At 50.9% G+C, this 27,395-nt stretch overlaps 1 long non-coding RNA gene across 12 annotated transcripts in view; it reads left to right on the top strand.

Moving 5' to 3' along the window:
- The window catches only part of LOC113953990, a 104,579-nt gene that overhangs the window by 67,626 nt on the left and 9,558 nt on the right, over nt 1-27,395 (top strand). For 6 of the 12 annotated variants that reach the window (XR_003530064.1, XR_003530075.1, XR_003530072.1 and 3 more), the window contains exons 7-16: nt 1,296-1,591; nt 8,775-8,952; nt 9,608-10,683; nt 13,066-13,151; nt 13,272-13,354; nt 14,312-15,181; nt 16,655-16,785; nt 17,624-17,708; nt 21,392-21,554; nt 22,496-22,657. This is a non-coding gene — a long non-coding RNA (uncharacterized LOC113953990). Of the gene's footprint in view, nt 1-1,295; nt 1,592-7,797; nt 8,134-8,774; nt 8,953-9,607; nt 10,684-12,265; nt 12,599-13,065; nt 13,152-13,271; nt 13,355-14,311; nt 15,182-16,654; nt 16,786-17,623; nt 17,709-21,391; nt 21,555-22,495; nt 22,658-27,395 lie in introns of those variants that run through there. The other 6 variants (XR_003530068.1, XR_003530066.1, XR_003530067.1 and 3 more) reach the window with 6 other exon arrangements.

Consider the following 27,395-nt stretch of genomic DNA (forward strand, 5'->3'; position numbering starts at 1 on the left):
ATTAGACTTGACACTGGCCAGGGACCTGTTATTGTGGTTGGGGAGGGTTTGCAATTGTTTGACACTCATTAGAAATCCCAGTAACCTGTTTAAGGGCAGGCAAATTCAGATTCCCTCTCTCCTTCCACAGTTACTCATCACACCACAGCCCTGTGCTAATTGGAAAATGACTGGGGGAGGAGCAGGTCTGGGCCAGGCTGTCCCTGGAGCAGGGAATGCCCTGGGGCTGGTCCCACACAGTGTCTGGTCCTGCACGACAGCCCAGGAAAAACCTGCAGGAAATGAACACCACCATGGCTTCCCAGATCCAAAATAATTATTCATCTTTAACGATCCCGATAATTTCTTTATGGGAATTCAACTCTGTTTCCTTCAGGGCCTCCAGCAGAACACACAGTTCCCTACCTGAACCTCAGTCCTGGCTTTTTGTCGATTCAGAGCCTGCCAGTGAGTGAGAGAAGGTTTGCTGGTCCAAGCCACACTTCCAGGGAATGGACCTCTGGAAGCTCCCAGGCAACAGGGTAATCATGGAATCCCAGAATGTTTTGGGTTGGAGGGACCTAAAAGACTGTCTTGTTCCACTCTCTTCCATAGGCAGGGCCACCTTCCACTATCCCAGGTTGCTCCAAGCCTCATCCAACCTGGCCTTGGACACTTCCAAGGGATGGGGAAGCCACAGCTTCTCTGGGCAGCTGTGGGTAAGCTGTGAGCTCCAAGCCTACAACCTTCCACCTCCGGCTAGAGGGAATCTTGTTTAGCTAAACCAGAATGGAGTGGAATGGGGGAAAATGTAGCTAATTGGGCTGTGCAAGCTGTCTGGGAAACACCATGAGGTCCTGCAGGGAGACAGGCAGGTGCAGAGAGGCTTCCTAGAGCTCACACCTGCACAAGGAAGCAGTGAGGTGTGACAGGAACAGATCTGGGGAGTGAAACGTTTGGTGCTGGCCCACTGTGTGTGTTCTGGGGGGAATTCCTTGCGATAGGTCTGGTCTGGCCCCGTGGCTTGGAGCATTCAGTAGCAGCTGCATGTGTTGTGTGGGTCTCTGGAGCTCATCTCATGGCTGAAAGAAATCCAGTTCTGCAGCCTGGATGTGATTGCAGTAAGAGGGAAGGTCAGGAGAGTCACCCCAAGGGGCTCCAGACTGAACCAAAAACCAACACAGGCACAGAGGGGTCAGGGAGCTGGTCAGAGGAGCCTCTCAGTGCTGCAAACAGCAGGTGAAAGTTAATCTGAGCATGCACAGCCTGGTTTATTGTTTTGATAACACATTCACTCTGAAATGCTGTTGTTCCAGGGAAGCAATACCGTGCAGTCAGGAAGTTGCTTGTTCCATGATTAGCATCGCTGCAGCTCCCGAGGGAAGGGATGGCACTGTCTGGGCAGACTTGGAACCTGCTGAGAGCACTTGCACCTGGTACTCCACCCAGGATCCAGTCTGCAAGTGGAAAAGTTGCCACTGATGACTTGGAATTTAGGAGCCAAGAGCTGCTGTGCCATGTGGGACCGTGTCGAGTGAGGGCGGTGAGGAGTGGAGTTCACCCAGCAGCTGTGGCACGAGTGCCCAGCTTGGCTTGGCAGGAAGGTGAACAGGTAAGATCAGCTCCTTCAGTTTATTCTCTGCAATACATTCATTTTTCATCTAGGAAATACACCCCTTGTATCCCACTGCCTGAGTCTGTGAGTTCCCTGCATATCCAAACAGCACATGAATTGTGACAGTTCATCTTCCAAAAGCCAAGGGAGAGGTGGAAAAGGGACCACCGTGTGTCGGGGCAATGACTGATCCCTGTTTATTTTTGCTCAGATGCCAGGCCTGGGTTTGAAATAGAAAAGCAGGATCCTGTTTTGTGGAGTAACTTTCGGAGGGGGCCCTGAAGGAGGAATGTAAGACAGGGCTGAAGAGATCAGACAGGAACCAGGAGAACAAAAGGCGGCACTGTTGGAGATGTGGGAGTTGGTGCTGGATGAAGCGGGGCCTCCCGCTGTTCGCGGCTCGCGGCTGCCGGGGCCAGGCTGGCATCCCCGAGCAGGGGGAAATGCAGGGAAGAGCTAATCTATCCAAACAGAAGGACAGACTTAGCTTGAGAAGATGAGCATGCTGAGCTGGTTTCTGCTCTGTTACACCCTGAAACCTCGCTGATATCCGTGCAGCTCCCCAGCCGGAACTCGGAGCAGACGGGGGTTCTTTATGCATTTTCTCCAGAGCCAGACTGGTGAGGATTTGGTGAGGACTGGAGAAACTGATACTGAGATTTTCAGCTCCGCAGGAGGGAATCTGTGTTTGCTTAATTTGGGAAGAGACAGTCATACAACTTACAGTATGTGAGGCTTAGGCAGAAATATCCCCCAAGCACCGGGCAGAGTTCGAGGGCAGCCAGGAAAAGTCTTTCAGGCTGCCCGAGCTGTTCCACAGCACTTCCTCCATTCCTTCAGGTACAAAGAGATGCCTGCTCCAAACAGTCTGTGCAAGGACTGGATTCCAGTCTAGTAATCCAGGGATTCCTACAGCCACATGCAGTCTAACCAACCACTTGTATAATTTTTCTGAAAGGTGAGTTAAAGAGCACCTTCTGGAAAACACCAAACCCCATCATTTCACCTGGCTCTCTGGCAGACTCTTCCAGTGCTGCACAGCCTGCACAGCTGTTTCTGTCAGGTTTTACTTCAAGGTTAAATGTGCAATCATTGCTCCCCAAAGCCCTCTCCAGCAATTGCCATCCCTTGTATCAGTGCCTGTAGCAGTGACCAGATCCTGCCTCGGTCACGTCCTGGACAAGCCAACAGCCTTGGGCTGCTTCAGGAGCCACAGGACAGCTTCCATTCCCCAGCTTTGCAGAGCTGCTCAGGAAGGAAGGAACTCAGCCCGAATGTGGCCTTCCAGCAGGTTGTTGGAGCTGTGTGCCAGAAGGGATCATCTGTTGTCCCTTCTAAACACCCAGGGATCAGAGTCCCCCCTTTGTGGCAGCTTTAGGGCTACAGCAGATCCCTGTGATGTCTTCCAAGTCCTTTTCCAAACAATTCCTTTCTGAGGCAGCGTCCTCTGAGTGTAACCTGCATTTCTGGTTTCAGATATCTTACCTTGCATTTGACTTTTTAAATCATGTTTCACTGGCATGTGGCCAAATCTCAGTCATGTCAGATCCCAGTGTATTGATAATCCAGTCCTGCCTTCTTGTTCCCCTCCCACCAATCTTGTTGGCATCTGCAAACCTCCCCACAACAAGGATTTATACAGAGTCATTTAGATCATTGATAAAAATATTGAAGAGAACGGTACCGGGAGTTTCTCTCTCCTTTTATCCCAGGCATTTTTACCCAGTGTAATATTGCTGTATGTTTATTGAGTTGTGGCTATTGGAACATCCAGTAAATATGCCTTTGAAGAACAGCCAGTTTCCAGGAATGCTTTCCACCTTAAATATATATTCCCAGTCCATTATGCTGGCAACTGAGGTTAAGGCTTGGGAAGCCAGAGGTGTTAAATGTATAGGGGTGTGTGTGTCACTGCTGGTGCCAGGTGTTTGCACAAGTGTAACCAGGTCATGCCCTCTGGGGTGGAGGCAGCTCACTGGTTTTTGGACCAGGAACTAACTCCTTGGCCTCCCAAGGTCCAGCAGAAGGGTTTCCCATGTGGATTGCAGCAGTTTCTGGGCTGAAGGTGGTGTTGTTTCAGAAGAGCTCCTGTTCCTGGCTTTATGAGGTGCCTGGGAGCTGATCTGGGCTGCAGCTCACCACAGTCGTGCACCTTTGCCTCATGCCATCGTGTGACAGCCAGGCTGGACCCTGTCCTTGTGGGGGACAACCTGGCACTGAACCCAGCAGGGAGCAGGGCTGCTCTGATTGCCGTGCAGTGAGGTGGATCTGCAGGCTTATCCAGAGCCAGTCCAGGTGTGGACAGGTCAGTGCATTCCCAGCACAGCAGTGCAGGCACCAGTGGGGCAGGAAGATTGCCACAAACGATACCTTTGCCACCAACAACCCTTTTTATGGGTTGTTTAGGACCTCTAAAGGGTGCAGCCCAGGAGCTCATTTAGATCCCAGGTTATGTATGAGGTTACAAACCCAGGGAATTGTTTATCCCCTTCACCCTCCAAATCCCAGGCTTTGGGAGGTGTGGGTGTTGTAGGATCTGGCTTCACACTGGTAGAGGTTTAGGTGGGATATGGGGAAGAAGTTCTTGGCTGTGAGGGTGGTGAGGCCCTGGCACAGGCTGCCCAGAGAAGCTGTGGCTGCCCCATCCCTGGAAGTGTTCAAGGCCAGGCTGGACAGGGCTTGGAGCAACCTGGGATAGTGGAAGGTGTCCCTGCCCATGGCAGGGGGTGGAACGAGAGGAGCTTTAAGGTCCTTTCAACCCAAAGCACTCTGTGATTCTGGGATTCTATGATTTTGTGGTTCTAAGATTCTGTGATCTGCCCCTTTTGCAGCACTTCCCAAGAGGAGAGGTGTCACCGTTGGTGGTCAGGACAAGGACAGCTCTTGTGCCAGCACCTGTGTAGCAAATCTCTGTGCAGAAATGCATCCCAAAATCTCAGACCTGGCCAAATATCCCCAGGCTGGTACAGCAGAGCACGAAGGAAGTGGTTGATATTCAGAACTGGGTCTTTAGCTGCACAGGAGCTGAAAGCATGGGCACGTCTGTGCCTCTGGGAGAGAGGCCCGGGAAGCAGGGCAGCCTTTGGCACAGGAACAGGAGCTCCCTCGTGCAGAGCTGGAGGCAGAACACTCATTATGAGCAGGAGGTGACTTGGCCTTCAAGGAGACACAGGAGCTGCTCTGGTTTGCAGAGCCTGGGCCTCGAGTCCTGATCTCACGGTGGGGTTGGCTGGGGAGCTTGGCACTGCCAGTGGGAAAAGGCCATGCAAAATAAACAAAAGAGAGTCCCTTTGACAGGAATTAAGGAATTCTGACTGTACACAATATCATCCAACTGCTTCACTTCGGGGCTATTGCTCATGGCTTACAGGCAGGAGGAAATTAGGGAAGGCAGCTCCTGCTACACTCAGCTCAGTGCGGCCTGGGAAAGCCTTGGGCAGCCTATCCCCCATCCCTGTCTGCTTTTCATTATTGTTTTTATAGCCAGAAATAAGAGCTTTATTGGCTTTATTCATCTCCTGTCAGATGCCCAATCAACATCTGGCAACGCAGCAATTCCCAGAAAGTGCTGACCTAGTGAGAGCCAGCGGAGCAGGAGGTGCAGAGGAGGGTCTCCATCCCCCTTCCCATCCCTGACTGCCCTTTTAATTATCTTCCCAGCCAAAGTGGGATGTGTACCCTCACCTCACCCTTGCTGCCTGCCTGGAGTTCAGAACACCAGGCTCGTGGGATTTCCTGGGCTTGGAAGGCACCTGAGGAAACATCAGTATGGAAACAGGGGCAGGGAGCTGAGCAGGAGCCAGGGCATCCTAAAAACTGCTCCCAGGCTGGAGCCGGCCCATGAATGGGGAAGAGACTGGACAAAGCTGATCCATTGCTTTGTGCAGGGCCTGGCCAGTGTCAGAGGGATGCACACAGCAGAGCAGAGGAGCTCAGCTCTCCCTTCTCCCATTTGCCTTTGTTTGCATTTGCACAGGACTCAGAATTTAGGCATGAAAATATAAGGATTTTTGATAGTTTCCTGCAAGTCAGAGGATTTTAAGATCCAGCAGAAGATTGACTAGAGAGGGACCCATTTTTTTTACTTCAGTGCACATTGAACTCATAATAAAATTGGGTGTAACAAGCCAGAGGCAAGTTCTGTTCCATCCAGAGATTAGCCCGAGTTGTGGCTGCTCCAGCAGGTCCAGCAGGTTCCCTGTCAGATCCCTGGGCTCCCACACTGGATCTCTTGAGCCCCCTTTTCCCACATGGTCCCACCCTGACTTCTCCCGTGGATGTGGGTGGCTTGGTTTGTGCTCAGTTGTGGTACCTGCCCTTCCACATCTTGGCTTTCCTCTGCTACTTGTCTCCTACATTCCAGCTTCAGCCAGTTGGTCAGGGCAGTTCCTCCCCCTTCTCTGCCAGGATCTTCTCCCTACATTTTGGTCTGTTTTTGCTGCCCACCTCCATGGGAAGTTCCCTCCTGTTCCTGTGGCAATCCTGTCCCTCCGGTCACTCCCCTGTCCTGTTCCAGCTGCTGCCCAGCTCTGTGAGTGCTCTCCTGCCCACAGATCCTCTGTGGGCTCTATGGCCCCTCTGTGAGCCCTTCCCAAGCCTCCACACTGAGACACCATCTAACCAAGGCCACTTTGTGGCTTCAACTAGTTTTGTCACCTTGTGCCTGAGGAGCCTTCGGTGCCCATCAGGAGTGGAGTGGGTTCCCCCTTCCTCCTGCCCAGAAGTGGAGCTTCTGAGGGAGATATAGCCAGGGCAGATAGTCTTTGGCACTCCATTGGAAAAGCAGCAAGACCCCAGCATGGTCTTGGCTATTCCCCTGGGAGTAGCAAACCCTGCCACGAAACAAGGACTCAGACCCTTGTAGCCCAACACGACACTGGGTGCTGGGAGACTGGTCCCATCCTGCCCATTTTTGGGATGTGCAGGCACCCCAGAGCTGGGTGTCATTGCTTGTTCTGTGCTCCAGACCCACAGTGAGAGGTACAGCTCCCTTAGAGAAAGGGTCTCCCTGAACTGCCTCATCAGCTGCCCACTCATGTGAGCAAATGCCACCAGTGTGAGCCGAGGCACCGCAATCCAGCCCATAATGCTCCTTTAAAGACATTTCAGCAGCTCAATTAAGTTTCCACTTGTGTGTTTTCTTTCTCCCCGCTTTGCTTTCATGGTCATTTAAAACAAATAAAGTGAGCAGAACACGGCAGCGTGATAACCACCCTTTAATTCCCTTCCCACGGGTCTCCCGATTATTTGGTGATTCAGCGGCAGCGGGGGGAACATTTACAGAGGGGAAGGCGGGAGCTTCCCACAGGGACACAGCTCGCAGCCCAGGGCCCCCGAGCCTCGGGGAGGAAGTACGTGCCTCGGGTTTTCCCTCTGAGCCCCGTGGATGTGCTGAATGCCGTGCAGAGCCCGGGCCCTGCAAGAGCAGCGTCCCCGCTCTCAGTGCCCTCGTTGTTCTCGCATTGTGCGCTGGGGACGGGACCCGTGCTCAGGATGTATTTCACGCTTCTGTGCAAACACAATATGAGATGAAGAATTCATACCCTTGCACAAGGAGACCAGAGTGTATTTTCTCATAATAAGGAAAAGCAGCCAGATCAGAGCCTGCCAATTCCTGCCCCGTGCTCCCGCCCTCCCTTGGAACTTCAAACAAGCCTGTGCTTTTACACTGGCGCAGAGAAGTGTATTACGTTTTTTTAAAACCCAACACAAATCCTTTTGGATCTTTTTTTACATTATTCTCCCCACCTCTGTCTTGGTAGGTGACTTTTCCAGCCCTCCCCCACTTGGTCTGCTGCGTCTGAGTGGAGGTAAAGGAGAATTCCATGTGTTTTGTGTGTGTGAACAATTAATAGTGGTACAGCGTCTTACTGGAAGAGGGTGTAAAACACAGCCCGGGAGGGGAAAAGTAACCAGCCTGCTGAACACTCCGGATCTTTTCCTGTCCTGTAGGCAAACACCGTGTGGGGGTTGGTTTGCTTATTCATCAGCTGCAGTAAATAACGGGCCTCACCTTGAGCTCTCCTTGAGCCACTTCTCCTCCCCAGCCCCCCCCCCGGCTGGCAAAGAAAGGGAATATTTACTGTCCTTTGGGTGACAGACTGGGGGTTTATAGCTGTTCACATTTTAGCTTTTGTTTCCTCCCTAAAAAGCTCTGTTTTGTTCTCTGTGGCTTTGTCTTCCCCAGCACCTGAAGCCTGGAGTCTCCAGCATGACACGGAGGCTGAGCCCTGACCATGTACTGAGCCCGTCATTCCCACATCCCAGCCAGGCACTGTGCATGGAGGTGCTGCTCTGGGCAGGACACAGGATGCACCTGAGTCACTTCAGACATTTATAATCTGGTCTCTCAGAGCAGCACCATCAGCAGCTTTTCCTCCCCCTCGTGCAGTACCCGGAGACGTGTTTCCATCCCTGGGCACTTTGGAAGTCCCAACAAGCCACGAGTGGCCAAAACCTGCTGGAGCCTGTTGATCCAGACACTGGATTCCTAAAACCTTTGCTTTCCCCAACACCTTCATAAAGTGTCCTGAATTAAGGTGATTCAGGGAGCACATTTCCAGACTGTCAGAGAGCTGCATCCATCACTCCCCTGAACACGCACCAGATTGTTAATGCTCCAGGCCAAATACCACGTCTTTTTTAATGCCTACCAAATGCAGTGTGTGCTGCTGGCTTTATATTTATAATAATTATTACAGGAACGGCAGTACCCACATTCCTATAGGCTGAAAGTGGCCAGGAACAGACAAAAAAAAATGATTCATTGTTCCAATTAATGCTGGAGCTCGCACCGGTGATTAATTAGCCTGGCGATAGTGCCATGCAAAAGATCAGGGTGAGAATTAATAGGGAGACACGTGCTGACTTTTAAGAGGGTTCCACCAGTGTTTGGTGCCCTTCCTTGGGCTGCCTCAGCCCGTTAATTAGAGGCACTGGGGCGGGCTCGCTCCGCACCGACAGACCCAACGGCCGGCGGGGCGGAATATTTATATGACAGTGTGCAGCAGAGAACTTCAGGACTAAATTCCCATCCAGGTCTCTAAATATAATTTTGAAATGTCAGAGACGCTGGGAAGAACGGCGGCGCCGCACGAGGTTGCTGTCAGGGAGAGGCAATAGTGTGCTAGATTTATACTGGGCTGAACAGGCAGGTGACTTTTCAGCTCTTGTGTTTCAGGGAGCCTGAAGTGCTCTGATGGACCTGTTCCACCTGGTGGGAGGCAGAGAATCCAGCGGGAACACGTGCTGCAGCCTCGTGCACCTCACTTGGGTGGGTGAGATGGAGCAGGGGCAGCTCCCGAGAGCCTGCGAGTCCCCACGAGGCACAAACCACTCTGAAGCACCAGCCTTTGAAGGTGAGCCCTCTTGGCAAAGTTTCTCCTCCAGGTTTTATCCATCACTCCTTCTGCTGCCTCATTATCTTTCCCTTCTGCATATTGGTCCTCCCACCACCCCAATTCATTTTGCTATTGACTGGTTTGTAGGGATGGGGTGTAGCCAGTCCTGCCCCGGCTGCGCCCGAATCGCTGACGGGGCCGATCGCTCTGATCACACATCAATCTGAGAGCACAGGCAAAGTTCCATCCTGCTGAATTAATTGTTAGGAGCTGCAACCCCAATGTCTTTGTAAATAAAATATTTTAATCTCATGGGGCCTGCCTGGAGAGAGGGGAATAAATACATCAATATGTAAATGGATCCACAAGAGGAGGATGAACTGGGACTTTGCAAAACTGATAAAGCATCTTAGGAGACGTGTTGTCACTGTGCTTCGTGCATATTCTGATGAAGCAGACAGAGAGGCTGGATCTGAGCCTGGGTTTGGGGGGGGAGGAGGAGGGGAGGGAGGGAGTAGTGTGGGCACCAGCACACCGTGACTGAAATTCTTGTATGGATTGATTTGACTCAAATATATTCCGAGGCTCGTCTAATTGCTCCTTTAGTCTCAGGCTTTGATTTTCCTGTTGTTCTCACATCCCTGTTGCTGAGTCTTTCCTGCATTTCAAACAGCCTGGTTGGGGCAGTGTCCAGACCAAGCTGCCCCTCTGTGTGACCAGGAGTCAGTACCTGTCCTTGCTGAGCCCTTCCACAGAGCCTCTGCAGCAAAGTGGGCACAAAGAGTGGAGGACAGTGAAGGTCAGGCTTTTGCTCATCGGTGTTTTCTCTGTGTAACAGCCTTGGGGGTTACTTTGGAAAACAAAGCCTGAAGCTTTTGGGACAGCTCGTTCATGATGGGCCCGTGCTGGTGTGACTCTCATGGGAGATCTGAGGGAGCTGGGGGAGAGCACTTAAACAAAGCATGAGCAGGAGAAGGTGCAGTGACCAATTTGCTCTCGTGCATCCTGCAGGATCCTTCCTGGCTCTCCCTCACCTCTCCTGCCCTGTGCCCTGTGCTGTGTTACCCCCTTCCCGGGAATCGCCGCTCTCCGGCATCGCCGCCACATCCCACGGCACGGGTGGGAACACAGAGGCTCTGCTCCCAAACAGCGGCTCACCTGCGCCGTGTCAGGCAAGAGCAAACCTGTCACCCACCTCGGGCACCCGGGCGCGTCTCCAGTGATTTCCAGGGCGAGGCGAGCAGGAGAACCCTCCCACCGCGCTGCCCGGGGCGCTGCCTCCCTGTCCGCGGGCTCAGCTCCAGCCCTTGTTTTGCAGCGCGCACGTGGAATTTTATCACCTTCAACAATGGAATCTGTCACCTTCAAGCTGCCTTAGTGTAATCTGGGGATTTGTGCCCCGGCCCTGTAACAGGGGCTGGGCTCCTGCCACAGAGCACCGCGTCCCTCCCTGTGCCATTGCTAACACCCGTGGGCCGGCGGCGGCAACTTCAGGGACATATTTGGGCTTGTTTCCTCACCGGGATCAGATCCTTAATTGATCTGTCTTCTTTCCTTTCTCTCTCTTTGCCTCCTTCTGTCTCACGTGCATCTCAATCCCCGTCTTCTGATCTGCTTCACCACCCCCTCCGGCTCGGAGAACAAATCCCATCAGACCTGCGGTACAGCCAGGATGCAGGAGGGGGGATCTGGCATTTTAAAGAAGCATAAATACGTGTTTTAAACGATGGCACCTTCATGTTGCATCAGGTATAAAAACACAGGTGTTTGAGTCATTGGCTGGTGGATCTTCCCTGTGAGAGAGGGAGTGGTGCCTCCTCAGCAGACGGGGCTTGGATGTCACAGCCCTTCAAGTGGGCTGTTGTGGGAGCCTCTTTGTGGGCAGTTTGGGAACCTGAGTAATAAATTAAGTTTGATTAATCTGCTTTAATGATCTGCTAAGATCAGAATACTTGCTGCATTTCTCTAGCTCCCATTGTAGCTGCATTTTTGCTTTAGGGGCTGAGCAGTTCCCTCTGAAATGCAGTTATGTACATTTGCATATGCATTTGTATGGGCTAATTATAAACTCACCGTCAGCGCTGTGATCCTGCACAGCAAAAGGGTTGTCCCCGTTTGGAAATGTCTGCTTTGGTGCAGAAATCAGAGGGGTTTTTTTGTAAAATCATTTGGCCACATCTTCAGGGCTTAGATTTTCAGTGAATAATCAATATCCGCAACAAAAGATTTAAACAAAAAAAAAGGTGTTCATTGAAGTTTCTCCACAGGAAAAGATCGATAACATGTATTATTAAATATAAAGAGACTTATGTCTCGAGTTCCATCACACCACAGCTTATAATAACCCTTCAGAAGCTCGAAGCAGGGCTTTTTTTCATTAAACAAAACGTTGTGTTCCCCTGCTGCCTTCGTTCCAGCAGCATATTGGAAGGTGCCTGTGCCCAGCAGCTCTGGCCTGGAGGGCTGTGCTCACCCCTGCCTGTCAATGCCGTGGCTTATTCCATAAAAATGGAAATATTTATTTCCAAAGTGGATGTGTAAGGGGTGTCAGCATGTGAACAGTGGCAGGGAAGCATGTTTTCTGGGTGGAAGTTTTAAACATCTGCCTCCTGAGCATCTAAGCAAGACATGGGGACTTGGAGAGGGCCCTGGTGACTAGGGGTGCAGTTGGTGATGGTGCAGCTCATCCCCAAGTCTCCCGTATCCAGTGGTCCCAACCCTGACCTGTCCCTTCTCTCTCCGTGCACTTGGATATTTGAAAGCATGATAGTGGTCTCTGGGACTGGGAATACAAGGATTTTCAGCACCACTGTCAAGGAGCTGGGGCAAACCCCTCATTACTCTGCGTCCCTCCGTCGTTGGGTGTTCCAGGAGTGGGACTCGCAGGCCAGCGCTCCGAGGCAGCCAGGAATGCTTGGAATAAAGAAATGCTTCAGTCCTGTTTTCATTCCTCATGGCCAGGTTCCAATATCCAAACTGGGATTACCAGAGTGAAATGCAGTTGGGTTTTGCCTCTGCCGACCTTCAGCAGCAGCTGTTCCAGCCCTGGGTCCTTGGAGAGCTCTGGGGATGCACCTCTGTGTGATGTGTCAGGCTGATATTCCTGCCTCCAGCCTGTCCTGAGCCCGGACTGACATACCCAACTGCAGAGGTTTTGTGACAAGCCCGTGGAAACCTTTTCTCCAGCACATACAGATTTGTTTTGCAGGGCAAAAATAAGCAGCAATGCAAATATCATTCTCTGTTTTGTTTCCCCTGTCTTTTTCCCCCCTTTGCTTCGGGAAAGCAGGCAGAGGCGAGGAAGGATTGACACCCTATCCCGCCGAGGGCCTTTGCTGAGGTGCCTGCTGGGAGCACTCGCTGGGTGTTTCTCTCTAGGCAGGAGCTCTTTTCATTTTCTCGCTGCCTCGCAAGTCGCACCGAGGTGCCTGGAGAAGGATTTGCTGCTTGCTTATGAAATCCATTCTCCCTCGAGGATCTGCTCTTTCCAGCTTGATAAACTTCTAATTCTCACTGTCTAATAACACAGAGGGACTGTGTTTTGTGCCTCGATGAGGATTTTGTGATTGATGTTCATCGGCGCTTGCAGGAGACCAGTAACCTCATTTCATTTTTGACAGAACATCGGGACAAGAGCTCTGGCTCCTTCCCCCTTCTTGGTCAGGTATAAATGAAAGAGAAAGTGAAGTGGATCTCATCTGTCCAGATCTGCTCTCTCACCGTGTTGCTCAACTGCTGACACTGTGTCTGCCCCACGTGGCTCATGGGCACGTGGTCAGAGGACACGCTCGGCTTATTTCTGCTATCGCTGTGTTATCTTGATTTTATTCTTGGTTCTCTGCACTGTCTGGGATGTTTGGAAGGAGCTGCTGTAACTTGGCGTGGGAGTAGATGGCTTAAATATTACCTCACAGAGTCCATGTGAATTTAGAGTAGATAAGGATTGGACCCCAAATGGCTTTTTTAACCCATTCTTGTATTTTCTAGTTATTTCCCTCTGCTCTTTCTGATCTATTTCCATCAGATTTGAGATGTTTTATGCTTAGACCAACCTCCTCTGTGATACCTGAACAGTTTCTACATGGGCAGTAGAGAGATCTTGCACTTATGAACACGCATGTCCACACACAGGTACCCCCTCTGATGAAGGGCTTGTCAACATAAGAAATCCCAGAGGAAAAGTGCCCACAATGAGGAATTCACAGAAAATACACCAGGTACTATTAACCAAGGTAGCCAGGTGATATCATTCACCAAACTGTGACACTCTTCTCATAGAGTAAATATCATTTCCCTTTAAAAATCCCTTTTCTTTCCTTAGGAGAAAGGACACTTAGAGCACCTGTACTGAGAGGGAGAAGGTGGAGGAGCCTGTGTGCATACCCTGCTTCCCCTGCTGTTACACAGATTCTAAACACAGGTTTGGTTATTCCTACTATATGTTTATTTTTCCTCTCTGCTTTCTTGCTTCGAAGTACCTGCTTGTGTTCTCAATGAAGAACAGCTGAGAGATCAGGAAAATGACTTAAGCATTCAGTGGGCTGGAAGCTGTTTGGATTTCAAACAGTGCCTGGGAGAGAGCTCTGCACAGTGCCTTGCTGCACAACCCTCCTTCTGTCACCGGCCGAGGTTGCCGTCCTTTGTTCCCTCCCTGTAACTCTCCAGAGCCTTCAAGGGAGGGAAAAGAAGGATGAAGGAGGTGACTTTAATTTCTCTTTTTTAAGTCCCCCCAAGTCCTCCTTTAAAAAGCCACAGCACAGCCCTTATGGGCCATCTGCCTTTATTTCTCTTGTGCTCCTTGGCTTTGTTTGTTCCTCATTTCCCCTCTGTGCCCCTTTGCAAACCTCGGATCCCTGGGAGCCATGAGCAGGATCCAAGTGCCACCCGAAGCTGCAGCTCCCCCTCTACAATCTGCCAAGGAGGAACTGCCCACAGGACACTCCAGCACAGCCTCTGGAGTTTCTAAAGCCATTTTTGTTCAGAAATTCCTGTTGTTGTTGTTCCTGCTGACCTCAGCGGGCTGTATCTTTTCCAAATGTTTCTGACGTTTCTCACAGGGTAATAATCTATTAATGTCGCAGACAAGGATTCTGCTGACTTCAGTTTGGCTTCTGTTTCCCATTGGATGGGCTCCTCTCTTTATGGGGGAATGCCTCCAGCCAAAAAGAGAGGAAAAAAAACTCCAGCCCTGAGCTAAGTGAAACCAGGCCCGAAGGGAAGCGCGTTGCAGCCGCGTTGCCTCTCGCTGGCTTCTGTTCTGTGCTTGGGGATGTGCCAGACTCCAGCGCCTCCATGCTTTTGATTCCTGTTTATCCCCGGCAACATGATTGTCTATAATTATATATAATCTCCCCCTTGTTTACTCTTCTTCCTCCAGGTCTGAGCACAAGCTCGATGGCAACTCTCAGCTCCGTCTGCCGGGGCTGCAGCTCCAGCCCTCCTCACCATCCTCCACCTTCTCCTCCAAAGTAACAAAGCCATTGGATTTCCTCCCACCCCTTCCCCGCGCTCCCCCTCCCCCTCGCTGGCACCGGGGTTATTTATACAGAATGTGGAAACAATTTGCAGGAAAGTGAACAATGTAAGCGGGAGTGAGGGAAGGGAGACAAGTTTGTTGTGCACACTGAGAGCCCCAGCGGTGAAACGCTGCTTTTTGGGGGGCTGAGAGAACAGACTGTTTCCCTTTCTTCCTTCTCCTCTCTTTCACCGTCTCCCTCAGCTCTTTCCATCTTGCCAGAGTCGGGTCCAAACCAGAGCAACCAGATCTGAGTGCATGTTTTGGAGGAGGTTCAGGTTGGATCCCTCCCTGCATCCCAGCCCCGTGAGGCGGTGTCTGTGTACTTAATCCTCTCCGAGGTTCTGCTCTCGGATCGTTGCTGCTCCTGGATTAGCATTAATGAGGAGCATGTGTGCTCAGAGGTCCTGCTCCAGGCCCCCAGAGCTGCAGCACTGGGTTTAGACACAGTTACTCCCAGGAACAGTTCAGCTGAAACAGAACCATTCCTGGGAGTGAACGAGGCAGGAACTTTTTGCAAAGTCTAATTTTGGTCTTTTTCCCCTCACCCACTGAGCATTACATTTTCAGGACATCCCAGCACCTTGCTGGCTCCAGTGTGAGTGTCTGGGAATCAGGGAGTTTACCTGAGTTCTGCTGGGGCTGAGGAAGCTGAACCAGCACTGACTCGGCACTCAGAGCAGATCTGGGATCTTCAGCTGGCACTCTGCACCATGAAGTCCTCAAAAAGAGGTAATCCCAACCCACACACCATTTGGGGAAGGGACACTGGTGTTGCAGAGCCAAGGGAATGTTATCCCAGGTTGTTGGGGCAGAGCAGCTGCCTTGGCCACAGTGGGTGTCTCAGCCACTCCTCCCCTCCCAGGAGATGCAGCCTCCCTTCCCAACAGCCTCCAGACTTGGGATGGGATCTGTGCAGTTGTGCTGAGCTGGTAGGGCAGGGCCAGGGAGCTGCCAAGTGGGATAGCAGTTCCTCCCTAAACTGGGCACATTCCTGGCTGAGAACTGGTGCAGCAGATCCACTGTGATCCATTGGCAGAGCGACAGGTGGAAGGAACATGTAGAGGGCTTTTCCTCCCTGAGAATCCATCCTCTCCACATTCCAGTTCATCCTGCTCCTCCTTAGTCATTGTCCACATACAGAGGGTGAAGTTTCTGTGGGTGTTTGTTCGTGACATGCCCCTTCTGCGCTCCCACATGGAATGGCAGGGATCTCTGGCCAGGCTGGCCCTCCCAGAGCCCCTGGCACAGCAGAGACCATTCCAAATGCTGCTGCTGCTCCTTTAGCCAGTTCTTGGCTGGAATAACAACTCCAGGTGTGAAAGGCAGAACGAGAGGGAGCAAACACACTTTGGCCGCCGATGTTTTGTGATTGGGGCAGTTCAGCTCTTTGGGCTCTTTTGATTTTCACTGACTCTGAGAAGGGCCCAGGAACAGCAACAACTTCTGTTTTCTTTCCCCAGCCAGACACCAACACTGCACTGGGAGGCTGCAGCTGGGAGCAGGCAGGACCCGGACGCAGCAGTGCAGGGCTGGGGCCCGACAGAGCCATGGGGATGCCGGTTCCCACTCCAGCCACACCATGTCCCTGATCCACAACCTGTCTGCTTCCCATCGTGCAGCTGCCTGGCAGGAGCCTGGCAGTGTCTGCAGCCTGCCCAGACATGTTGCACACTGTGCTTGGCTGTCTGGCAAAGAGCTGGGATGCGGAGAGTGCTTTGAATCCATCAGCCTCTGGAGAGAGAAGCCTCCCCAGTGCCTGTGGCAGCCCTTGCAGGCCCAGGCCACGAGGACAGCACTTCTGGGTTGCAGGGCAATCTCTGGGCATCCCACTGAAGGCCTCAGGGCATGCAGACATTCCCAGTCTCTTCCTGACTCCCAAGGGTCCTCCCTGACTCCTGGAAAAATGTAGCCTTGAGTTAAACTGTGTGGAGAACTCTCATCAGCAGCACAGGTTTGGGCAAAGTGGAGGCTTGTAGCTCCTGTAGAGACCTTAAACTGCAGAGACCAGAGGGATCAGGGTAATTTCAGGGAAGCAGCTATAGGAATGCTTGTGCTTTTTCCCTTCTGGTTCTAAATGTTCAAATTCTTGTAAAAATATGAGAAAAACTGTCCTTGGAATGACTGTGCAGCTGAAAACATCACTGGCTTTTTGGAATTTCTTCTTTCATCTGGTTCTTTTTTTTTTTTTTTAATTATTTTTAGGGTCTTTAGATGAGAACAGATTTGTATTCCTCTCTTCCTGCTGCTCACTTACCACCTGAAATCCTCAGTTGCTCCTTGCAGTTCCCACCACAACGGCGAGCGATATCCCGAGCGGAGCGTTGGAGCTCCAGGTGAGGGGGAGCAACAGCAGCAGATGGGCTTGTAAACAGCAGAGCTCTGGCTCTGCCACAGAGGCCCTGTTGGAGCGGGGAGGAGCAGGATGGTCGGTAAACACGGAGCCGTTTTCATTGTCTGGGTTGCAATGTGTCCGTGTGGGGAGGGGAGGGCGGCGCCGGCACAGCGGCCCTTGTGTCCTGGCACAGCGGCCCTTGTGTCCTGGCACAGTGGCCCTTGTGTCCTGGCACAGCCCGCCATTCCCAGCGCGACCTGCCCGTGTTGGAACCTGCAGCAAACTGGAGAAGACAGGAAAGCGGGGTACGTTTTCCGGCATCAGGGAATTTGTGGGTGATGAAAACAAGATTTCTAGCAGCCCTTTTGCGCTAGTCTTGGTTTCTACAGAGGTATCCTATGGTTTTCCTGCCCTTCTTCCCTCCCCTTGAATTCCTTCTGAAACTGTCAGTCAGTCGGAGTTGGGAGTAACTTCACCGATAGAAAATTCCCACGAATCACCCGAAAGTTTGCAGCTGGATGGAGGAAAAAGAAAGCCAGAGTAGAGTCCCCACTGGTGGGAGAAAACAGGCAGACTAAGGAGGCTCAGTTCCAGAGTTTATTGAGCCCAGAGGGATTTCTAGAGACCATGTGGTGTCAGGTGCAGAAGAAATGAAGGATGATAACCAGCGTGGAAGAGCGGAGCAGCCCAGAACTCCCACAGCCCAGCCAGGCTCCAGAAATGTTGGAGAGGCTTCAACAGCACTTTAATGTGAAACTGCTGGCCAAGAGCAGCCCCTCCACCTTGTTCTGTCAAGAAAAGGTCCTGATTCATGTCATGTGTGTTCTTTCCCTGGACAGGGAGACTCTGCAGATCCCGTGGAGTGCAGGAGTCACGGAGAACAGAGACCGATGAAAGATGGCTCCAGGGTGGGATTTTGGAGAGGTTTGTGCTTGATCCAGGGTTGAAGGGTTGGTGTTTCTATTTTTTTTGAGATTGGGAGAGGAGAGGTTACTGAGTCCTTGAGTCTTAATGTAAAATGATTAGAATCTGGAACAGATTCCAAACCAGACATTTAGGGACAACTGAATGCACAAAGCAGCTTGGATACCTATCACTGGAGTTCATCCAGTCCTGGATAAAGCCTCTGAAATAGGCAGTGCTTTAACAAAGTATGTATGTCTGGGGACTCAAAATACAAGGAAAAATTATGAGCAGAAGAGATAACACTTTCTCCATTTCTTAGAAAGGGAGAAAATGCCAAAAAGTTATTAATTTTATTCCCGAGACTCTCTCAGCTGGACAAGGATCCAAGGTTAAGGTGATCCCCATAACCTGACACTTGCAGAACAAGTGGGCTCACTGCATCCTGGCACGAGCAGTTCTGGCATTTCTAGGGAGATCTCTTATCCCAAGTAATAACCTCAGAGGTTAATTGGAGTCTGGAAATGAGTTTATTTGGTAGGTGGGCTAGAGGGGGTTTAATTATGTGTTCAGATCAGTGTTGCTTCAAGCATTAATTTTGCCTGGGAAAGGAAGGTGTAATGTCAGGAATGAGACTTTCACACTACTTAGACTGGGAGAGAGTGGGGGACTGGTGGGAGCCTGTGGCCTGGATGGCAGATGAAAATGAGCTCTGATTAAAAGCATCTCTTTTGTTTGTTTTGGGCCAAAAATCCCTGGGCTCTGTGTAAGGCCCAATTCCCTCACTCAGCAGTTTCTGGACAGTCAGGCTGTCAGAAGGAATCCCTCTGAAATACACATCTGATTTCTTTTTTTGGCCTATTTCTCTTTTCTGCTTTGTGTGGTATTCTCCTCACAGCTTTCCAGAGCAGAGTTACTCTTCCACTTGTTCCCTTTTGCCTCCTGCTGAGTCAGTTCCTTTATTTTCCACCATAATTTGTACTGTAGTCACTCCCAGAATCTGGGAAATCATCCTCAGAAGTCTCCCTGTCTCCTGAGCTTACTGCCAGCTCTCCCACTAAAGCTTTTAATTCTTTGTTATAAAGAAGAATAAAAGGCCAGGAAAGTGCACCACGACACCCATTCAGGTGCCATTACCCTGTAATTCTTTCAAAACTCCGTGTGCATTTATAGTCACTGGGAAGTGCTGGAGTGGGAAGCCTCTGGACTAAATCAGTGTGAGCACATGAAAGAGAACAAGTCCCGCATGGGGCAGTGGGTTCTGGGCTGGGTTTGATCCCTGACTCACTCCGAGGGCTCAGGGAAATCACTTCCCTCCTCTGAGCATCTGTTTCCACTCCCCACCTCCGGCTGTGTCCCTGTTTGGACAAGGAGCTCCCTGGGACACAGCATCTCCTGTGTGGAGATGGAGCCTCAGTCAATGGAACCTGTGGGGAGCAGGGAACACAAACTGGGATGAAAGGTGTGTCCAGGCAGCAGGGCAGGATTCCCAGACATGGCTGGAACCCTGTGTGCTGGGAGACATCGCTGCTCCCACTCCTTTCTCTCCACCAGTTCCAGCTGCAGTGGTGAGGTGAACTGGCACATCCCCAGTTCCACTGGGGAACGGTGTGAAATCATTAAACTCATTTTGCAAACTCCAGCAGTGCCCAATGGGATCATCTATCCTGCCTGGAACTGCCTCAACTCCCCACAGGTGAAAATCTCCTTGTGCCTCCAAGTCTTTCCATCCCATCCCACCCACCCTATCCCATCCCACCCCATGCCACGCTGAAGCCTGCTCCAATTTGCCAGCAGAACAAGCAAACCCCTTTCCTCCCTCTCCCCTTGTCTGAGGAGGTGCACACACATCCCCTTGGCTTTCCTTCTTCTCCACAGGCTTTCCCAGAGCCCCTTCCTCCCGTTGTTTGTTCATTCCCTGCACTCCATCCCATCTTTTGCCTTCCTCCCTGGTTGGATACAGCATCTCGCTGGTCCTGCTTCACACTCGGAGCAGGGGTATTAGATGGATTCCCCATAGAGTACAAATTGAATGGAGAGAAGTGGCTGCTTTCCCAGCAATAATTTATCTGATTAAAAAAATACTCCCCAAACTCCCCCTCCTCCCCCCGGTCCTAAACCCCCTCCAAAAAGCACATTGGCACCGGGGCTGGTGTTTGAACTGTGTTATTCAAATTGCTGGAAGGGGGATTTAGATGGGAAAATAACTGTCATAGGAGGGTTCTCGGGGGATTTTCCCCAGAGCGTCAGCGTTGAAATTCGGAACATGGGTTGTTGTGTGGAGGAGGCAGAGAGTAAATAATTCTGAGTCAAGTGCCTCCGTGATTTCTGCCTTTGCCCTCATCTAACAAACCTTGCACAGATGCACACACAGTGCTCACACACGTTTTCCCATCACACAGGTTCCATGGAGGAGCTGTTAGCAGGAACTCCAAAGCACACCAAGCTGCTCTGCTGCTCCCTGTCTCCTCTCTTTTCTTTGCCTTACCTCAGGCTGATTCCAAATGAAAGAAGGAATATGCTCCCTAAAATGCCTGTCTCCTTGTTTGTCACCTGCACAGGGTTCATTACTTCCAATGCAGCCCGATCCAAGGCTGGTCATTTTCTTCTTCCACTGGAGCCAACATTCCTGTTGTAACTGGGGGATGGAAAAGTCACCCCAACATTCCTGTTGTAACTGGGGGATGGAAAAGTCCCCCCAGCCCCTCTCCACCCGCTCTGTGTGTGGGGCTTGGCTGCTGCCTGTGTCTCTGCGGGCGGGAGGCAGGTACTTACATCCCATAGTGCTCCCAGTGTGCTGTGATTTACAGCAGGAGCTCCTTCCTGATGCCAAGGGCAGGACTGCTGCTGACATCCAAACCATTCCAGAGCCCTGGCATGGTCCCAGCTCCAAGGGCTGTTGGCTGATGGACGTTCCTCTGCTCACAGCTGGGTCTGGGCCACTGGGGGAAACGTGAATGGGCCCGTTCTGAGCTCTGCAGCCTCGGAGCATCCTTAAGCCAGTGGCCAGGGCTCAGGTTTCCCTGCTTTTTGACAGGAGTGCTGCTCAGATGAGATCTCTCTCTGCTCCTGGAGGATTTACACTGCCACAAGTCCTCATTTTTTCCAGATGTTTTACCTAATAAATCAAGGAGTCTCATCAGAGGGTTCGGATCCAAAAGCTGTTACCATGACTTCAAAGGCACAGGCTGGAGTGGAAAGAAGCAAAGCAGACATTTTACACCACTCTGTACTCACTGATGTTGAAAATACACTCTGCTTTCAGGATTTTTTTCCTGTGGATACCAAAACTCTACAGTGATTAAATAAAATAGTGCTGTGCTCCTTCAGCAACCTTTGTTTCGAAGGATGGAGCTGCAGGACCCAGGGGCTGTGCATGGCTGGCAGGAGCCAGGATGGGGCTGGTCCTGAGGGGAGCTGAGCTGTGCCAGCCCCTGTCCAAAATCAGGGATCGGTAGCTCAGGTCTGAACTCGCTCCATCTTTTCAAGTCAATACTCAGCTGAGTATTTTCTCCCAGTTTAAGCTGGTCTAAGGGATTCTCACATAAAGGATTCAGATGTTCATCTTCAGATGTTTGGGAGAGCAAAAGACAATAAGAGTTATGTGGCTGCAAAATATGACTGTGACTATTCAGACTGGTTTGTTCCTTGATCAAGAATGTAACTTTTTTTTTTTTAATGTAGTGAGCCCTTTCTTTTCACAGTGTCTACATGGTGTTGTTTTTTTTCACTGCTCCATTTCTAAAGATAACTGCTGTGTGTTTGGAGAAGCTGCTCTGTCTTTCCAACCCCTCGACAGCACGGGCTGCTGAACGAGAACATAGCGAAGGAAAGCAGCTGAAGAAAGAAAAGCTGTTCCTGTGGTAGGTGAGCAGCAGAGCCACAGGACTGGCTTTTGGTTCCCTGCTTTCCCAGAGTGCCAGCCTGGCTCTGGCTGCGCTGGTGCTGCCCATCAGAGATGCCCAAGCTGGGCTGTGTTTGGGCAGCAGTGCCAAGGGGAGCTGCTCCTCCTCACCCTCTGCCTTGTCTTCCCCTGGATCCCACCGGATTTGGAATCACAGAATAGTTTGAGTTGGAAGGGACACCTTCCACTATCCCAGGTTGCTCCAAGCCCTGTCCAACCTGGCCTTGGACACTTCCATGGATGGGGCAGCCACAGCTTTGTCTGATCTGCCCCCTGAGTGTTGTCTGAGCAGGACTGAGGGGATGGTGCCAGGCAGGAACAAGCTGCTGGGGCAGGAGGGAGCATGGCCTGGCTGTGGGGAGCCCCTTTGGCTGTGGAGAGATGACCAGGTTGAGTGTTGAGTCTCAAGAGAGGATTTGGGCTGTCTCCTGCAGCAGAGCCATGGAGAGGGAACTGGGGGTACCTGCAGCAGGGGATGCAAGCAGAGACTTTGGCTTGTGCTGTCTGAGGGTTCTGGGATGTGAATAAGTTGTCACTTAGGGGAATTGGGGACTGTAGCTCTTGGAGAGCTGTGAAAACACTGTGCAGCCCCCAGGAAGCACTGTAGTTCTGTAAAACAGACTTGGGATGTGAATTCACTCCTGCTACACTGTAGTTTGTACTTTATGTGTCCCAGGCAGTGGAGCGAGAGACCATTTGGTCCTGCAACGTGTTTAACCAGATCTTAAAACATCACCATGGTTGCCCAAGGGGTGGATGTTCCAGAGGAGGGGACGTCCTGCTGCAGCCCCCTGGAAGGGAGAGCCAGGGACAGATCCTGTGCTGTAATGGACTGAAAAACCACCTCCTCTAAATATTGATATTCAAATAACTGTCACCACGATACTGTTTGTTCCTGCCAGAGGCTTCAGAAAAATTGCTGCTTGTCTTCCCTCCCCCACAGCGCTGAATCCCAGCACCCCAGACTGTCGTGACTGCCGGGGATTGGTGACATCTCGAGTGACACGTGTTGGAGCATCAGAACAGAGTGGGAGCAGCACAGCTTGGCTCTGGGAGCCAAAAATAGGTACTATCATTGCTGAGCTGAAGCCTCCCTTCTCCTTCCCCACCCAGCCCTGCCTCTCTGGCACATGCAGCTCGTAATCGTGGTGTTCCCATCGGACCAAAGGAAAACCACGTTCCTAAAGCAAGCAGGGCGTTAAGTAGTGGCCATGCTTTGGAGGCAGAGAATGTTATGACATGGGTCCTAAATTAGTGAGCATCAGTGGTGATGATGGTTTGCAGATTTCCCACAGGGAATGGGTGTAGAAAGGAGCACGGCTCATCTGCTGCATTGCCATGTGGAAAAGCATCAGAGACACACCATAAAATAGGGAGTGTGAACTTTCACTGGACACCTGCTCAAATCCTTGTAATTGAATGACTGAGTGATGAATGTAGCACGTTGGGTTTTTCTCTGGATCCTTCCTCTCCTTTATTCTGTAGCTCTGTGAATCTCAGTCATGCTTTCACCTGGGTTTTTCAGTCTGCTCGCTGGAGTATTTGTCTTCTTCTGCTGACCCCCAAAAGCAAGCACCATTTCATTAAAAACCCTGACTGTTTGGGAAGGGTGATATTTATTCACAAAGGTAAGGCTTTTTGAAGGTGTCTGCTCCTTTTGGTAGTGAGTGATTCAAATGAGTTCCCTTTCAGCATTCCTGTCTTGCTGCTCCCAAGGCCACACAAAGGAGGAGGGATTTGTGGGGTCGTATAAATCAGGGTTTGTTACAGGGACGTCAAACACAACTGCACCACGGGGTGTTAATGGTGAGCAGGTGAGGAGTCAGAGCAAGTCAGAACCAAGGAACAAAAGCCACAAAGCTCCTGTGTCTGGCTCTTGATGCTTCCCAAAAGTGCAGTGTCTGCACACTCCTGCTCTGTCCTGGGAAAGCTCAGGGTGTTACACTGATCCGTATCACAAAGTGCTCCAGTAATTGGATGAGTAGGTTTGGTGTGAACATCTTTGGTTCTCAATTTCTCCCATTAGGAGAGATGTAAATGAAGTTGTATGAGCACATGTCCAGCCCAGGTCTCTTCCCAACACCCAGCTCACTCTGCTGGATTCGTGCCTGGCAGAGGCAGTGGTGACCAGGCCATCGGACTCAGGGTGGATTAAACTTCCACTGGAGTAGAGGAAGAAAACTCCCAATCTTTGTGCAGGCAAATGGGAGTTTCCTCCTTTTCCAGCAATTAAATCCCAATGCTGACTCCACTGAGTTCCTGAGTGCTGGAATAAGAAGTGATTGGGAGTTTTGATGTGCAGCCTTTGGACAAGGGGCCAGTGCTCGTGCTCTCCCCCTTCCTCAAGTCCCATGAGCATTTCAGGTTTCCAGAGTTTCCCACTTGCTCTTTCCATGCCCTGCTCATCTTTCAGACTCCAGGCTGCAGGATGAACCATGAGTCCTGAAGGCAGGTTTGTGGGCACAGAGTGTGGGGGGATGCCTGGGGGAGTTTTCTCTCCCAGAATGATCTCACAATCTTTGCAGCTTCCCAATTACCTGTCAGTCCAGGAGTGAAGCTGAGCTCAAACCAAAATGAAGCTGGTAGAGCTTTAAAATGGTCCATGAGACTCCCCTTTACAGGAGGAGGTCAGGGCAGTGGAAGGTTTCAGGGATTGGATGTGGCTCATGAGCCAGGATCTTGGATGACCACGGGTCCCTTGGACAGGCTGCACACACGTGCCTGGGCATGTCCTCGAGCACATACCACTGTGGTTTCTGGACTAGTTTTTGTTATTTCTCAATATTCCCACTAATATTTAATGTATTTCTCTTGGTTGCTGGTAGTTTCAGCAGTGAAAGTGCTGACTCTGATGTCCTTCTGGGACGTGACATTGGCTTGGGACAACCCAACAGTTTTTGTGTGGGCCTCCAAAAAATGTTCTGCCCACTGGTCTCCAATCCCAAGAACATTCCTGGCTTCTCTGGTAATATCCTTAAGCACACCACTGGTAGATTTTTGTGTAGATGAATGACCTGACAACTCCAAATATTATTTATTTTCCAGGATTTCTGGGTCACTAGAACGATGGGTCAGGGAGGACTGAGGTGCAGCTGGATAATGCCAGATCCCAGCCAGTGGGGTTCATGTCTCCCTTCCAAATCAGGCCAAGCACAGCCCTGCTCCTCCTCCTCAGCAAAGGGGCTGTGTTAGGAAGTGGGAGCTGGGAGAATGGGGAGTTTTGGCTGGATCTCATGGTTGTTCTCTGGAAGGTTTTAATGATCCTTAGCTTCCGTAAAGGAAGGCACTTCCTGGAGCTGCAGCCCTGGAGCTCAAGATTCACCTTTCTCAAGCACAATACGTCTCTCTGAATCCCAGGGTTAGATGGGATATTGGGGAGAAATCCTTCCCTGTGAGGGTGGAGAGGCCCTGGCACAGGTTGCCCAGAGAAGCTGTGGCTGTCTCATCCCTGGAAGTGTCCAAGGCTGGGATGGACGGGGCTTGGAGCAACCTGGGATAGGGGAAGGTGTCCAGGGGATGGAATAGGATGAGATTTAAGGTCCCTTATAACCTAAACCAGTGTGGGATTCTGTGATTTTCTGAATCCTCTCAGTGCCCTCAGGCTGCCCCTGTTATCTGATGTCCTCTTTAACCTTTTAGTTACGAAATAGAAGCTTTTTTGTGCCGGACCTTCCACCCTGGGTCCTGAAGAGGGATCACTTGTTTAACAGTGACACTGGGAAACACCACAGAAGTATTACTGTTCTCCACTGCAAGAAAGAGGGAGACTTAGGGCTGGATCCAAGCAGACATCTGAAGGGACATTTACACAAAACTTAGTTACCTTAGTCCAAAGTCCTGATCCTGAAAAACCTGCTCTTGTCTTTCCCTGCTGCAGGAGCTGCCTCTGCAAGGCACACTCTCAATTCTGAGTGTTTAACTTCTTCCTCTGCCTTCTCAAAGGCACTCGAGGGTATGTCTTCCCAGACAGACCTTTCCTGATGGCAAGACTGATCTTCTCCCTAAAATAGTTGGATCAAAATGACCTTGGTCAGGTGGAGGAGGGCAGTACCTTCTTCCACTGCCCTTGGGTGCTGGTGGATGCCCTGTGGGTGCAGTGCAGTCCTCAAAGCAAAGTCATGTCTTTTTACCTTTTCTAGAACAGGCCGAATGACCCCCAGGATGTTACCCAGGAAGCATCCTGTGTTCAAGACCGGCCTTGAAACTTCTCCTAAAGCTCCTGTGAGGGTCCTTACCCTGCACCTCTTGGGAACAAAGAGGATTTGCATGACTCTTCAGCATCTCCTGCCCAGGGATCTGTGTGTTAACTTTGAGTAGCGTCATTACCTCGCTGGAGTTTGGGGCACCAGAGGGTTCCAACCTGCACTGCAAATAGGGCAGCCCCACTGGCATGAACAGAGTCCATCTGGAGTGTAAACAGTCTGGTTTATTAGGGAATTCACCTCTTAGCAGTCACAGGAGTAAGGACGGAGAGGTGTCACTTCAGGTTCCTCTAGAAGGGGACGGGGAGAGCAAAACTACACCCAGCTAAGACTGTAAGCAAAGACTAAACTACCTCTAATTGCAACGAGGGGAAACACTCGAGCAGAGAGCCTAAAAGTGCTTTACAAAAAGTCTAAAGGAAAAGCTTTTTGTACAAGATTAATCTTTCTGCCTCACTGGGGTCAGCAGTGGGAGTGCAAGGAGAGAATTCAGCACAGTCAGCACCGGTCTGTAAAGATCTATGTCCAGCTTTGCATTTCATCCTGTTTATCTGGGGCTATTAATTAGCTCCTTTCAGTTTTCCTGGGAAGATCTGTGTGTTAGGGCTGCTGAACACTTCTAAAGATCCGTCACTGATTGCTTGGGCAGCTAAATCGGGTCGACAGTTCACTACTCAGAGGTGTCTTAACTTTGCATCCTTTTCTGCTGGGGCAGGAATTCCAGGGATGGCTTCAATCTTCTTGCAATGTGCTTGTACTCCTTGCTTTCCTAATTTCATGCCTAGGTATGGCATTTCCATTACAAAGGAGTTGTGTTGGTTGAGCTCTGCAGGTCTGGGTCTTTCAATAGCTGATCAGAGCTTCTGGTCATGTGCTTCTGCTCTTTTCCCTCAGAACAAAACATCAGCTACTCAGATCCTGGGCTATCAAAGCCCCTGGAACAGTTCAAGTGCCAAACACAGCCCCAACGGCAGCCTGAGGAATGATGTTTCCCATGGGGGCTGTGGAATATGCACAAACGTATGGTCTGTTTTCCAGTGTGCCTGTCAGAGCCCTGCTGGTGCCTCCAGCAGAGAGAAATATTTGGCATAGGCCATTTCCCCCCAAACTTTACTGCTTGCAGGAAATAGAAAGTGTTCTTTTCCAACCTATTTATTTGTGTTTGACTGTAATCACAAAGGGTTGTGCTTTTCCCCTTTCTCTCGTGACCCATGAGTGTCCACTGCTGTCAATTCTGCATTTCCTCTTATCTTTCACAGAGCTGGGAGCCTTTTCACCCCTTCCTCTGGTGTCAGCTGTACTCCATGTAAAAATTCCTTATGGGAGATGAGCTTTAAGGTGGGTGTGCTCCATTCAGGTTTACTCAGCACCGTGGGCAGCCTTCCCTGTTTTTTGTTTTTAAATCCACATTCTCTTGTTCAGGTGCCTGGGGAAGGTGTTCTGATGTGAGCAAGGCTTTCCAACCCAACTGTGTGTGCTGCTGACTTTCCAGACCATCCTTTTTGCTGCCTGTGTTTCCCCATATGTTTAACAAGGGATCCCTTTGGTCAGAGGGAAGGTCCCCAGTGTAGGGGCTGACTCAGAGCTGTGTCACTGCTCAGT

Source organism: Corapipo altera, unplaced genomic scaffold (assembly GCF_003945725.1).
Source record: "Corapipo altera isolate COAL_440 unplaced genomic scaffold, ASM394572v1 308, whole genome shotgun sequence".
Taxonomy (NCBI): Eukaryota; Metazoa; Chordata; class Aves; order Passeriformes; family Pipridae; genus Corapipo; species Corapipo altera.